This window comes from Osmerus mordax, chromosome 8 (assembly GCF_038355195.1).
Source record: "Osmerus mordax isolate fOsmMor3 chromosome 8, fOsmMor3.pri, whole genome shotgun sequence".
Lineage (NCBI taxonomy): Eukaryota > Metazoa > Chordata > Actinopteri > Osmeriformes > Osmeridae > Osmerus > Osmerus mordax.
The window spans coordinates 2428163-2443130 of record NC_090057.1 but is presented as its reverse complement, the minus strand read 5'-3'; the positions used below and the strand labels follow the sequence as shown (position 1 = coordinate 2443130).

At 50.3% G+C, this 14968-nt stretch overlaps 1 protein-coding gene across 1 annotated transcript in view; it reads right to left on the bottom strand.

Annotated features, from left to right (window-relative positions):
* tab2 (TGF-beta activated kinase 1 (MAP3K7) binding protein 2) overlaps positions 1-13987 on the bottom strand; it is a 23009-nt gene extending 9022 nt beyond the window's left edge. The window contains 1 exon segment of the mRNA XM_067241986.1: positions 13697-13987. The gene's annotated coding sequence lies outside the window, so the exon portion shown is untranslated.
* Positions 13988-14968: the final 981 nt, after the last annotated feature.

The following is a 14968-nucleotide window of genomic DNA, read 5'->3' as shown; positions in this document are numbered from 1 at the left end:
CCTGGGTAAACAGAGACATCTTTGATGAGGACTTATGTTTACTTAAGAACCTTAGGTATACTGTTCACAACAGGTCTGACAATATATGACCTTTTTACCTTAAGGAGCAGTAGTCTTTCAACTGAAGCTTAGCCATGGATCATGGCTAGATGTAACCAAGACAGCACTGTTTGTATTGAAACAGCTCTGATAATCCAGATCTCATTCCAAACAACTTTGTCACCTTGGCGTTTTCTCTGAGGCACATCACGGTCATGAATGACAAATCGTTTTTTTCCCAGTCAGCATAAGGAAACGGTTGACCACAAGGTCATCTAACAATAGTAACACTCGGAGCATCTCTACAACTTTGGAAAACTCCAGAAAGTATGCAGTTTTGTGCAGCACAACCACTCCAAGAAAATAAACACACTCGTACCAAAAAACAAATTAAATACAAATGCAATACAATACAATGTCAACAAGGCGCATCTGGTCCACATTAAGGGCATTACTGACAGAAAAATGAAATTAACATTTAACACCACCGGCGTAATTTCCAAGCATTTGTGCCAGGGAGGTTGTAAATAGCTCAGCATTAACGTGTGTCTGCTCCAGGCGTGACAACCTGAGGTGAGGCTGTTCTGCTACAGTGCCACTAAATGAAGCCATCTTCTTCGACGAGGGACAAGGTCTAGGTCCAGACTACCTCGTGAGGTACTCCATGTCATCTTCAATCACTTCCTTTACCGGGTTCCAAACAGAAAGTTGTTTGTATCAGAACAACAGCATCCAACTGATACTGACTACACCAGGGCCACAGCCGGCTCGCATCACGGGCCACAGCCGGCTCGCACCACGGGCCACAGCCGGCTCACCAAACCTGAAAACACACGATGAGGAAGGGCTGGTTCCAGCGAGGGAGCGGAGAGGGAGGTGAAAGGTTATGCAACTACCCAGCACCTATATGGGAGTGTGGCTTCAGTGCCTCCTGCTCATCAGCACCCCTCCTCTTCCTATCCTCTCCCCCTCTCCTCCTCCTCCTCCTCCCATCTTCCTCCTCTCCCACCCTCTCCCCTTCTCTTCCTCTCCCCTCCTCTTCCTCCCCCTCATCCACCTCCCCTCCTCCAGGCATTAGATGTCACGACCACAGCCTGAGCTTAAAATAGAAACTTCAGCAGCACAAAATATGTTATCCTAAACCACTAATCTTTCTGTTTTGCTTTCTGCCAAAGAAAGTATAAATAAAAAAAGGGTGTAAGCAATCTTAAGGGTAAAAATGATGTGAGAATAAAGGGGGTTGGAAACCCATGACAGGACAGTGCGCACGTTGTTTTTCTTACATTGTGGAAACATTAATTGCTAGTTGACAAGCCTCAACATAGACTCATTTAGTAGGCTCAGTATAACCTTCAGTTTCCAGACCAACACTTGAAAAGAAGATAGATGGTGTTGCCCATGTTTAGCTTCAATGGTTTAAACCATAAAATATGTGGACATTGAAGAGGGCTGTCGTTTTTAGACCATGTGACTATACACATTGTGTTCACACCTTATTAGGACTGTTTGAAGGTAGACAAGTATTTGCCACTGAACTGAATCCATTGTTCTGTTTGTTATCCAAATGTGTAATATTACACAGGATATTCTTCTAAACAATACCATACACTGCCCACCCAAAGTACAATGTAACCCTGAATTACCCTGAAAGGTGTCCAGTTATCTGCCTGACTGTTTTACGTGACAGCACAGCCCAGCCAACAGGACCCTGGCCCGCCTGAATGCTGAATAGCTCCTTTTGCGAAGCGCTTTCTGCTCCATATATTGTTATTTATTATTTCCACCGCGGCATGTCTGAGCAGATCCTGTTATAGTTGGACAACTCAGACCGAGGGTGGTTTTATCATGAGGTCTTGCTGCACAGGCCCACTCACGCCAGCCCTGTGTGCGGGCAGCACAGCCGGCCCTGTGCATGGGCAGCAGAGCCTGTCCTTTGCATGGGCAGCAGAGCTGGCCCTGTGCACGGGCAGCACAGCCGGCCCTGTGCACGGGCAGCACAGCCGGCCCTGTGCACGGGCAGCACAGCCGGCCCCGTGCACGGGCAGCACAGCCGGCCCCGTGCACGGGCAGCACAGCCGGCCCTGTGCACGGGCAGCAGAGCCACACTGAGCCGGAGGCAGCAGAGATGGGTGGGCAAAAGAGCCGTCCTTGGAGGAGGCTTCTCACAGAGCAGATTCAGGTGGAGTCAGGAACCAGGGTGCTGCTCTCTGGTTCTCCAGGCTGGAGAGGAACCTGTAGCCTGGAGAACCAGAGCGCTGCAGGCTAGAGAGAAACCTGTAGCCTAGCCAACAACTGTCAAAACACGTCCAAAGCACAAGATACAGGCTAACCTGGAAATATCAGGGCGGAAAAAAACGGTATCGCATGCAACGTTTTGTCCAAGGCCTTGTCACTTCAAGGTCTGACCTCGTCTAGAAATGTGTCCTGGGCCACATTCTGCAGGTTCTAATCAGTTGCAACAATGACCAGAGCTGGGAGAGTGCAATCAGGGAACGCAGACCTGGGAACAGGGTTCATCTGTGTTGTAGATGAGTGATTTGACACTTTTTTTACTTCAGTAGCTGGCCACATACAGCAGCCCTCGAGAGCACTAGCCACAACAACAACCATGTCTGCTCTACGTAGAAGGACAAGACTGATGCAACTGTTGTGTCACAGTGGTGAATTAAAGGGAAACACACAATCATGGGAACCTGATCTGAGAGGGTCAGGAGGACAGGAGGGGTGGGAGGGGACTAAAAAAAGGTTCAGAAACAGTTGTTTCTGATAGATTTTCCGACAGGAGTATCTTAGACGGCTCAGCTTCAATGGCCCTTTGCCTAGCAACAGATTCCACCGCTACATGATTCACAATGATAGAATATCCCCCCCTCCCTACTTCCAGATCTTCAGAGGGTGAGCAAGTCTCTCACTGAGGAATCACACAGCTCTGCTTGTAGCCTTAGCTTAACATCAAGGCACTTATGCCAAGGGCATGATATTCCAATCAGACACACATACACACACACAAAACCTTGTCTGCTAATGGAGTGACATTCAGGTATGGTCCCTGCGTAAGGTCTTCATGAGGAGTGAATGTCCTGGCACAGAGCTGGGAGGAGGCTGGGAGGTAGGGGGAAGGCTAGGAGGAGGTTGGTAGGCTGGGGGAAGGCTGGAGGGAGGCTGGTAGGCTGGGGGGAGGCTGGGAGAGGATAGGAGAAGGCCGGTAGGCAGGGAGGCGGCTGGGAGGCTCAGGGGAGGCAGGGAGGGGGCAGGGATGAGGCAGGGAGGGGGCATGGAGGGGGTAGGGAGCCAGCAATGCCCCGTCCTTGGCTTCACGCGAAAAGCTGTAAATACCAGACATACCTCCCCTGTCAATCACATACCACAACCACACCTTCATGAGGAAGTCACTCAGCTCCCTGGATGGCGCAACAATGCAGGCACGCACGCAGAGCATGCCAGCTTCCCCACAACATCACACCCAGAGTTCACAAACGGCTCCTGCAATCCGTTGTGTTTCAGAGCACAGCTTTAATACCAGGAACAATGTGAAAAGACGTGAGCCTCCCAGGGCGTAGCGTGTCCGCAGGGCCAACCAGCAGAGTGTCCGCTGGGCCAACCAGCAGAGTGTCCGCTGGGCCAACCAGCAGAGTGTCCGCTGGGCCAACCAGCAGAGTGTCCGCTGGGCCAACCAGCAGAGTGTCCGCTGGGCCAACCAGCAGTGTCCGCAGGGCCAACCAGCAGTGTCCGCAGGGCCAACCAGCAGTGTCCGCTGGGCCAACCAGCAGTGTCCACAGGGCCAACCAGCAGAGTGTCCGCTGGGCCAACCAGCAGCGTGTCCGCTGGGCCAACCAGCAGTGTCCGCAGGGCCAACCAGCAGTGTCCGCTGGGCCAACCAGCAGTGTCCGCTGGGCCAACCAGCAGTGTCCACAGGGCCAACCAGCAGAGTGTCCGCTGGGCCAACCAGCAGCGTGTCCGCTGGGCCAACCAGCAGTGTCCGCTGGGCCAACCAGCAGTGTCCGCAGGGCCAACCAGCAGTGTCCGCAGGGCCAACCAGCAGTGTCCGCAGGGCCAACCAGCAGAGTGTCCGCTGGGCCAACCAGCAGTGTGTCCGCTGGGCCAACCAGCAGTGTCCGCAGGGCCAACCAGCAGTGTCCGCAGGGCCAACCAGCAGTGTCCGCAGGGCCAACCAGCAGTGTCCGCAGGGCCAACCAGCAGTGTGTCCGCTGGGCCAACCAGAAGCGTGTCCGCTGGGCCAACCAGCAGCGAGGCAGCTCGCTGGAGGACGCCCTCCACTGATATGCCAAGTATGTACAGGACAAATCTTCACCCTTTACTGCCTGACCAAATACACTTACAGCATGTCATCACACTCTTTAAAGCGCATAGCCGGCAGGTTATTAGAACGCTCTCTCCCTGTGGCTCCGGCTCATTCCATCACCTTACCCCACCCAGGGGTGTAAAGGGGTCCTGTCACACAGAGAGCAGGCCCTCTGTGGCTACTTCCAGTGTGTGTTACCACAGCCCCGCTACAGTGGATTACAGGATCTCCATGTGCTCGGCTAAGGAGAAAATGTTGGGCCGGAAATGCTTTCTGCAGCTGCTAGGAGTATTATTCCCCCACCTTGAGGCCAACCAAAAGACAAATGGCAGCCAAGTCATGTGACCTTTCCGTCGTGAGATGCCATTGGTGGAAAGCCTCTGTATTCCACCCCTCTCAAAACATTCTAGCCATACTTGTCTCGCCGGAAAACGTTTTCACCTCATCACAGAAGACGACTTGTAACGTACACTGGTACAGTCATATCATGACCAACAAACAAAATAATGGTCAGAAAAAAAGTCACGACCGACTCATCAGAACGCGGTGTGACGCCCATCACAGTAAATCCCGTCTGTCGGCACTCCGAACTCATGTCATAAGTGGTCGTCCCAGGTGTAACATAACCCTGTATGCATGCATCAATGAAGTATGTATAAAGAAGCCTAAGTGATTACAGACGCTGAAAGAGGGCTTCGCATGGTAGGGCCTGCCTCTCCCAGCTGGACCCTGGCTGTGGACCCTGGCTGTGGACCCTGGCTGCGGACGCGTCCGGCTGGCGTGCGTGCGGAGGGGCAGCCGGTGGCCCTGCTGGTGCCCAGAGGGGACGGGAGGGGACAAGGCTTGGCTGTGCCCAGACTGGCATTGACAGGTGTGGCCCGGAGGCTGCCAGAGCGCTAGGCCTGATCCGCAGCGGAGACTGCAGCCAAACCACCCACAGCAGCAGAAGCCATAGCAGTGCATTCCTGCGAGGAATAACGTGGCAGAGCCGCTCTCGGACATCTTTAACCTGGGGGGAGAGACAGGCCGTGGGTGGGCCTGGGAGACCAGGGGGCGGTGTGGGGCTGGGGGGGAGGGAGGAAGGTGGCGCAGGGGGGTGAGGCGCAGGGAGGGCAGGGTTGTACTGTGTACTGGAATCCCTTCCCCCACGCTCTGTCCCCCCGCTTCCAAATCAAGAGAAGTTTCCATGGATCAGTGACGAGGAACAAGGAAACTGACAAAAAACACCCCAACAAAAGAGTCAGGGGACAGCTGGGAAAAACTAAGCCAGTCCACTCTCACCCTGTGCCTTGGCCCCACTTACACCTTTACAAGCATGTACCCAGCATGCACCCTGCTCAAACTTAATCTGAGGGCACTTATGGAAACTTTTATTTTATTTTTTTCAACACACTGACAAACGCTCATTCTGATAGTTAGCGCACACTGTTAGACTGGATGGGCGGTTCCAAAAACGATACTTTTGTGTATTTAGGCGCTGTTGTGCAATCTGTGTTCAGGAGAGAGAAAACAAGGATCCCTCTGAGCCCAGTGGAAGCTGTGTTCTGCCCCACGGCTCAGGAGGCTGCTCTAAGACACAAGAGTTGCAAAACATCAACACATCACCGCACGCAACTCCATAGACCGCTACTGCTGCAACTATGTCAGAGACAGAGACACACACAGAGAGAGAACCAGAGAGAGAAAGAGAAAGATAGATATATATATATATATATATATATATATATATATATGTATTGTATATGTGTCACTTTATGTGTCTCTCTGTATATATATATATATATATATATATATATATACAGCCACACAGTCAGTTGCCCTTGGCAAAGATATACCGAACCACAACAAACAAAAGCTTTTGGACTGTGTGAACTTCACTGTCCACCACACCCTGACAACATGTTTTGAGAAGGGGGGGGGGGGGGGGGGTTGAGGCCCACACTGTGCAGCTGATAGGACCGCACAACGCCAGATCAAAGTCCTTTCACATCCTTAGCGAGCAAAAACCTGAGAGAGAGATGAAAGAGCATCAGCTGACTGCCGGAGACACCGTGCCCAGCTCAGCACAGCTCAGCCCAGCACAGCCCAGCCCAGCACAGCCCAGCCCAGCACAGCACAGCCCAGCTCAGCACAGCCCAGCTCAGCACAGCCCAGCTCAGCACAGCCCAGCTCAGCCCAGCTCAGCACAGACCAGCTCAGCTCAGCACAGCCCAGCTCAGCCCAGCTCAGCACAGCCCAGCTCAGCACAGCCCAGCACAACCCAGCTCAGCACAGCCCAGCTCAGCCCAGCTCAGCACAGCCCAGCTCAGCACAGCCCAGCACAGCACAGCCCAGCTCAGCACAGCCCAGCACAGCACAGCTCAGCCCAGCTCAGCACAGCCCAGCTCAGCCCAGCTCAGCACAGACCAGCTCAGCACAGCCCAGCTCAGCACAGCACAGCCCAGCTCAGCACAGCCCAGCTCAGCTCAGCACAGCCCAGCTCAGCCCAGCTCAGCACAGCCCAGCTCAGCACAGCCCAGCACAACCCAGCTCAGCACAGCCCAGCTCAGCCCAGCTCAGCACAGCCCAGCTCAGCACAGCCCAGCTCAGACCACCACCGTCTGCAGGGGAGGAGAACAGCCCTGTCTGCAGGGGAGGAGAACAGCCCTGTCTGCAGTGGAGGAGAACAGCCCTGTCTGCAGTGGAGGCCAGGGGGAGTGTGCAGGGAGAGAGGGTGAAGAGAGAGAGAACCTGCCCGCAGAATAAGCAGATAAGATGATGCGTAAACCTCGAAAAACAAACATCCAGGTTTGCGCTTCATGCTGACTCAGCACAGGGTAATCTCAAATATATATTCATAGGAGTCCTTGGAAAGAAAAAGCAAAGTATGACATCTCTAAAAAGAAAAAAAGGCTATCCGTGTGTGTATTATGCGTTAAATTCGGTCAAGAGCAAAACCAAACATTATTGCTCAAGGTTTTTATATAGCAGGCAAATAAGTGCATGGGGGAAAAAAGTGTTTTGTCATGTTCTATTACTGTGTCTACATCTTGCTGAAGGGACCATGACCACCTGCATCCGTTTAACGGAGACAAACATGAATTCATCAGCGCTGATATTCTGTCTCAGGAGCAGAGGCAGGAGCTGACCTGGAGAGACATGGAGTCAGACCTGCAGCTGTCAGGACCTGCACACTAAAGACTCGGTCTCCTGGCAGGAGGGGAGGGTTCTGGCTGCTGCCTGGAGCTGGCTACACCCCCCCTTCCCTCCCCCTCACCTCTCCCCCCATCCACTCCTCTCCACCCCTTTCCTCCCCTCACCTCTCCCCCCATCCACTCCTCTCCACCCCTTTTCTCCCCTCACCTCTCCCCCCATCCACTCCTCTCCACCCCTTCCCTTCCCTCCCCTCACCTCTTCCCTCATCCACTCCTCTCCACCTCTCTCCCCCCCTCACCTCTCCCCCATCCACTCCTCTCCACCCCTTCCCTCCCCTCACCTCTCCCCCCATCCACTTCTCTCCACCCCTTTCCTCCCCTCACCTCCCCCCCCCCCCTCACCTCTCCCCCCCCTCACCTCTCCCCCCCCCCTCACCTCTCCCCCCATCCACTCCTCTCTACCCCTTCCCTCCCCTCACCTCTCCCCCCCATCCACTTCTCTCCACCCCTTTCCTCCCCTCACCTCTCCCCCCCTCACCTCTCCCCCCATCCACTCCTCTCCACCCCTTCCCTCCCCTCACCTCTCCCCCCCATCCACTCCTCTCCACCCCTTCCCTCCCCTCACCTCTCCCCCATCCACTCCTCTCCACCCCTTCCCTCCCCTCACCTCTCCCCCATCCACTCCTCTCCACCCCTTTCCTCTCCTCACTTCTCCCCCCATCCACTCCTCTCCACCCCTTCCCTCCCCTCACCCACTCCTCTCCACCCCTTCCCTCCCCTCACCTCTCCCCCATCCACTCCTCTCCACCCCTTTCCTCTCCTCACTTCTCCCCCCATCCACTCCTCTCCACCCCTTCCCTCCCCTCACCGCTCCCCCATCCACTCCTCTCCACCCCTTCCCTCCCCTCACCTCTCCCCCATCCACTCCTCTCCACCCCTTTCCTCTCCTCACTTCTCCCCCCATCCACTCCTCTCCACCCCTTCCCTCCCCTCACCGCTCCCCCATCCACTCCTCTCCACCCCTTCCCTCCCCTCACCTCTCCCCCATCCACTCCTCTCCACCCCTTCCCTCTCCTCACCTCTCCCCTCATCCACTCCTCTCCACCCCTTCCCTCCCCTCACCTCTCCCCTCATCCACTCCTCTCCACCCCTTCCCTCCCCTCACCTCTCCCCCATCCACTCCTCTCCACCCCTTTCCTCTCCCCCCCTCCCCTGTCAGATAGACCACTCCACCAGCACCATATTATCTCTCCTGAATTCCACTGCACACTTCCTCTAAAGGCCCTTTCAGACTCTTCACCTCAAACCGAGGGCCCCACTTCTCTGCAGGCCTGCGTCTCGTTTGTCTCCAGCGGCCTTCGTTCTGCGTGCAACGCGTCACCGTGGCAACGCACAAAGCGTCCAGACCGATCTACACACACAGGATACTCGTTCCTCGGGCGTAACCGCATTTTATGTAACCATGGTTACTTGTATCTGTGACTGACATGCCATCGACGCGTCGTCGATAGGCATCTTCAACTACGGAGGAAGAGTGTCTCTTCATGGAATAGTGTAATTGACTGAGCCTGACAGGTCTTCGTGTTGAGGTGGTTATTACAAAGTCCCTGACAGGAAGAAGTGTGTGGGTGTGTAACACATATCCTGCCACAGTGTCTGCAGTCTCCTCTGTATGATAATCCAGTATTGTTGCTGCTGCAGAGGACCATTGTGTCAGTGACTGTGTACTGAACCAGTCAGACTACACAGGCGGCACAAGCACAACACAACTGAACCAGTCAGACTACACAGGCGGCACAAGCACAACACAACTGAACCAGTCAGACTACACAGGCGGCACAAGCACAACACAACTGAACCAGTCAGACTACACAGGCGGCACAAGCACAACACAACTGAACCAGTCAGACTACACAGGCGGCACAAGCACAACACAACTGAACCAGTCAGACTACACAGGCGGCACAAGCACAACACAACTGAACCAATCAGACTACACAGGCGGCACAAGCACAACACAACTGAACCAGTCACACTACACAGGCGGCACAAGCACAACACAACTGAACCAGTCAGACTACACAGGCGGCACAAGCACAACACAACTGAACCAGTCAGACTACACAGGCGGCACAAGCACAACACAACTGAACCAGTCAAGACTACACAGGCGGCACAAGCACAACACAACTGAACCAGTCAGACTACACAGGCGGCACAAGCACAACACAACTGAACCAATCAGACTACACAGGCGGCACAAGCACAACACAACTGAACCAGTCAGACTACACAGGCGGCACAAGCACAACACAACTGAACCAGTCAGACTACACAGGCGGCACAAGCACAACACAACTGAACCAGTCAGACTACACAGGCGGCACAAGCACAACACAACTGAACCAGTCAAGACTACACAGGCGGCATGGCACAAGCACAACATGGCAGCTGCCCTTCAGCTCATTCAACTGCTGCATCCACTGACCAGCCCCGCACTTAACTCAGCAGCAACTCAGCAGTAAAGTGCACTGCATAGCAACTGAGCAGTAAAGTGCACTGCATAGCAACTGAGCAGTAAAGTGCACTGCATAGCAACTCAGCAGTAAAGTGCACTGCATAGCAACCCAGCAGTAAAGTGCACTGCATAGCAACCCAGCAGTAAAGTGCACTGCCTAGCAACCCAGCAGTAAAGTGCACTGCATAGCAACTCAGCAGTAAAGTGCACTGCATAGCAACCCAGCAGTAAAGTGCACTGCATAGCAACTCAGCAGTAAAGTGCACTGCATAGCAACCCAGCAGTAAAGCGTCTGGAGAGCTGCAAAGCTGCCTCTCCAAAACATCCCTGTTTAAAAGACGAGCGCCTCTGTTTTTAATTAGTTTAAATGCTACATCCAGGGCAAAGCCAAGTGAGGCTCTCTCCTATATTCCTTTAATTGATGGTTGTGCTACTATCCTATTTCATAGCCGAGTTCCTGCAGCAAGGGAAACTTGAAAAACACTTCATTAGCAGGAAAAGCTGCTCTTTAATTATTATATTGCTGGTGGTACTGGGGCTATTTCAGGAAAATGTTTTTCACTTCAATATTCAGCAGTTAGTAAAAAAATAAAATTAAAAAAGCAGATGTTTTACTACAGTACAATTTAAATACAAGCAGATAATAAGGGCTGTCTTCCCATGACATCTTTGATCAAGCCTATTTTCAATGATCCATCTGTTTGCAGAGGACAATAAAGCACAATAAAGTGTGTTTCCTGCGTCAGAGACAGAAACATAAGTCATTCTCACGTCTAACTGATTACAGAAACACAATAAAAGAGGTGCCAACAGTGCTCTGGTAGAACGGTACCAAGAAGAGAGAGCTTTCATTTGATCCTGTTCAAGCAAAGGACAAAAGTAAAAACGTAAATGAAAAAAAGCATGCATGGCAAATGTGCATGATCATTGCAACCTATGACTGATAGAAAATGAAAGTGGTACACTTGGGACAGCAGCCACCAATATTTCTGAACGGCACAGTCTCCTACAACCACACTGTGCTGAAGTAGACACAGCCTCTGCAGTGTCTACTTTGTGCAGGCAATCTGACCCATGACCTGGGGGGAACACCATGAGAAATGGAGGATCCCATCTGAAACTGAGGGAGGGGAGAACTTCAATAGGGGGAGGGGGGGGTTCAAATCCCAGCCTCTCTTCCTGACAGACGCACCGGGGTGGGGGAGGGCAGTAGACCTGGCTGTGCTGACTATAATGTGATAGATCCTTCCACTCACTGCAACACAGAGACAGAACCACATCACAGCTGGAATCAGACTCAACCAATCAATTCGACTAGATGGCTGCCTACTTTGTTAAGCTTCCATAACGTAGCCCGGCCTAAAATCTTCCTTGGCACTGCCTGCTGCTAAAACAGAATAAATGTTGTGGAAATGTTAGCGATGTTCTGTGACTGGCTGAGAGGAAGGTGTGCCAGCACAATTTCCTTGGTGAAAACGTTTCAACTGAAACTGCCTGGCGATCCCAAAAACAAGCACGCGAGTTCAAGCCAACACAACGCTCTGATAATTATCCTACTCCTCGTCAAAAACCTGCCTCTTACCACACGGGCAGGGGGATGTTTTGCAAATGGATCTCAAAACAGGTTTTTCAAGTCCGAGGTTTCCAGTCCGGGCTGGCAGTAATCAACCACAACTGTAATAAACTGCGGAACCCAAAACTCAAAAGTCACAACAGCAACTAAAATGTAGCTAGGTTATCGTGTAAAGTCTAATACACACACTCATTTGAGATATCAAGCTAAAATACCATATCCTATTGATGTTCACATGTTTTGAGGCCATTCGTCAACTACAGGGAGAACAGCAATGCTCAGCTCTGAAGTTTACTGTAATCAACCAACTGTAAACTCAATACCGTGCCTAGATTTACGCTCACACAAATGCCACTAATGAAATTTACTCTGAACAGCTCCAAAGCAGGCCTGCAAAACGTTGCATTAAACTTGATGGTCCTGGCCTTGTCGCTTAGTCCAAACGTGTGATTTATCTGTGGATTAGCACTTATCAGAGCATGTGAAACCATAGCCCCCTCTCTCTAAAGAGTGGCAAGTGAGCAGGCCCTCCCAGTGACATATTTGCCCAGCTACAAGCACACATGGTTTCACTTAGGGGTCTGCACCTATAAACAGTTGGCCGTGGCAGCTTATTGGTCAGGAAGTGTGATGTTGACTGCAAGTCAAGACAGGCACAAGCTGCTAATGAATTATACACCACCCCCACCACCATCAGCAACGCCAACATTTGCATTCAGAGACCTACAGAAGTGATACTAAACCCTGGTACATCTTTCCTTAAACCTAGCAGACTAACCTAGACTTACAACCACGCAATTGACAAAATGACAGGCACTTTGCTGCCAAGTAAGTTAGAGATTATGAAACTTTTTTTCTTTCGCAAAAAAACTTTTTATGGGTCTATATTTTACTGCACTTCAATCTATAGCAAGGCAGTTATATTAAATGAAAAGCTGTTTCATTTAGATTTTCTTCACACTACAGGCAACCTCAAACGTTATTCTGGTTCATATGCCAGCTGTTAGCAACATTCAATCTAAGGATGGGCCAATCTGTGTCAGATGAATAAAAAGTAGGTTAACAGGCGGTGACAAAACGGTGATGACCAATACAGGATGTGATGACCCCTTGTGACCAATGAACAAGCTCAATGACAGCATTAATATACATAGATCAACAACAAAATAAGAAAAAAATAAGAAAAATACATTGACTACACATATCAAGGGTTAGGAGGATGACCATTGGAACGAGCTAGAGTCACTATCCAGGCTAAAGACACTGTCCTGCCGGACAACGTAGAATTACCTGATAATTCTAGTCTAGTACTTGATTCATTCAATCAAGTCTCCATGACAGTCGATTAGCCTACTTACAGTTAGGTCGGGCCTGTATGTCATTCGGAACTCAAGTCCCAGACACCACTATCCGGGAGAGGCCTGTTAACTGTGTTGGCTAATAACGAACTACAGCAGACAGTATGCCCTGGTATATATTTGTATATAAAGCATTACATTTCAGTCTGGCAACAATTGTAGCCAATATCGAAAAAGATCAGGTATGACTAAAGATTATACAACGTAACCTGTGGAAAGCCCATGGAGCGGTGTTAGCAAACGTGCTAACTTAGGACATTTATAAAGTAGCCTACTCCCAAAACATTGGCTAATAAAACAGCTTTGAAGTCGAAATCTGTGTTAGATGCTGAAATGTTAAAATGCTGCTGCGTGGTCCAACTTGCTCTGCGCTCAGAATTATATCCATGACTTACGTTTTACGAAAGCTCAATGGAAAATGTAGCGTCTAGCCTTAGCTACAAACATGCACGTAAGCTTTAAAAAGTACATGAATATACTAAATGCAACTAAACTATATTTCCATGACTGTGAATCAACAAAGCGTTAATGTGCTGTACACAGCATCAGAACATTATTGAAAAGCTTCGTAGGCTAGCGACCAGTTGTCAAAAACTTTTTCCACACATGAAAAGTCGCTAGACAAACTTTTTTCTTGGTTTATGTAGACAGAGTAAATAGACAACGATTCGAATAATAGGGTAAGAAAAGTTAGCTGAAGCAGATTCCATTTACATTATTCAAACTTAAAACGTCTACAACTTCTGGGCCTATTCAGAAGCATTCGCTTACCGTCTCCGCCGCCGCTCCCTGGGCCACCTTCAACACCCGAGACACAGCTACAGAATCTCCACTGGGCCGTGGTGCTGAAAGAAGCGGAGCAGGGGACTTCGGAATCGGAGATTCAACGGCACCCAGGCCCTCACTGTATTAACTCTCGACTGGGGTAATATTACAACGTAGTCCCCCGCTGTTTTGGAGACTCGGGAATACTTTTGACAACTATTCTTCTACACCCCCTGAACTATCCCCTTTATTTTCTCGTTTCGTTTCTATAACTTCCAGATACGAATCAAAATACTATCAGAGAATATGGCGGCTGCATTAGCAAGCGCCTATCGCGAGAGAGAGAGACCCGTGTTTTTTTTGTTGAGGGGAAGGTTGTATGAGGGAGAGGAAGTGTGATTGCTAAATCTTCTGCTGAAGAGCCAAGCGAAGGAAAAGTTTGGGGGTATTAGAATGGAAACTATCAACAGACAATGCAGGAGAATTACAGGTGGTAGCGGATGCCTAAGATTCTCACTATGCTGCTATAGACAGGTAGAATATAATAGCTACGTGGGATAATTCCACAAAAATATCAATGTATAAACACTCCTTTATTATATCTTATAAATAAAGATGTGTATATTATCTTTAAGGAAATTACGTTTGTGCAGGCATGTTTAGTTCTTGGGTTTAAATGTAGCTTTTCTTTGTGTTGTATCGAGGCATGTGTGGTCAAAGTTAAATCATGCTTTTTACTTGCGCCCTTAAGTGCCCATTTGACCTCGCTGCATAGATGCAGAAGCATAATGTTACCGTAAGTATGTAGCCAGCCTATGTATCTTTACACCAAGCCTATGGGTTCACATGGTTACTGTAGTGGGCGGGTCCTTCTAAGGAGATGGTAGGTGGATGTCAGCATGTATGGTTATGTGGGCGGAGCTCAAAAACTGAACTTTCAATACAGCAATGGGTGACTGTAGTTTACCGTAGGACTGATGCAAGTTTTGTAATGCATTACAATTTTTTTTTTGCTCTGTTATTGCCATAGCCTTTACAACAATGGTTATTTTTTTTACATTAAACATGTTTAATCACACTAACATTTCAGTTAGTGGCACATTCACACGTTAAAAAACGAATCAAACCATGTCTTGCCTAAATTTCCTGCGCCAGTCATGATTAGTGAAAACATGGACATAAGGAAATCAGTTAGCTAGGTTGACTGACTGACAGCCACTGTGGCCAATCAACAAATATCCTGTGTTTCTATAATTCTGTTGTGAGGTAAATTAACTC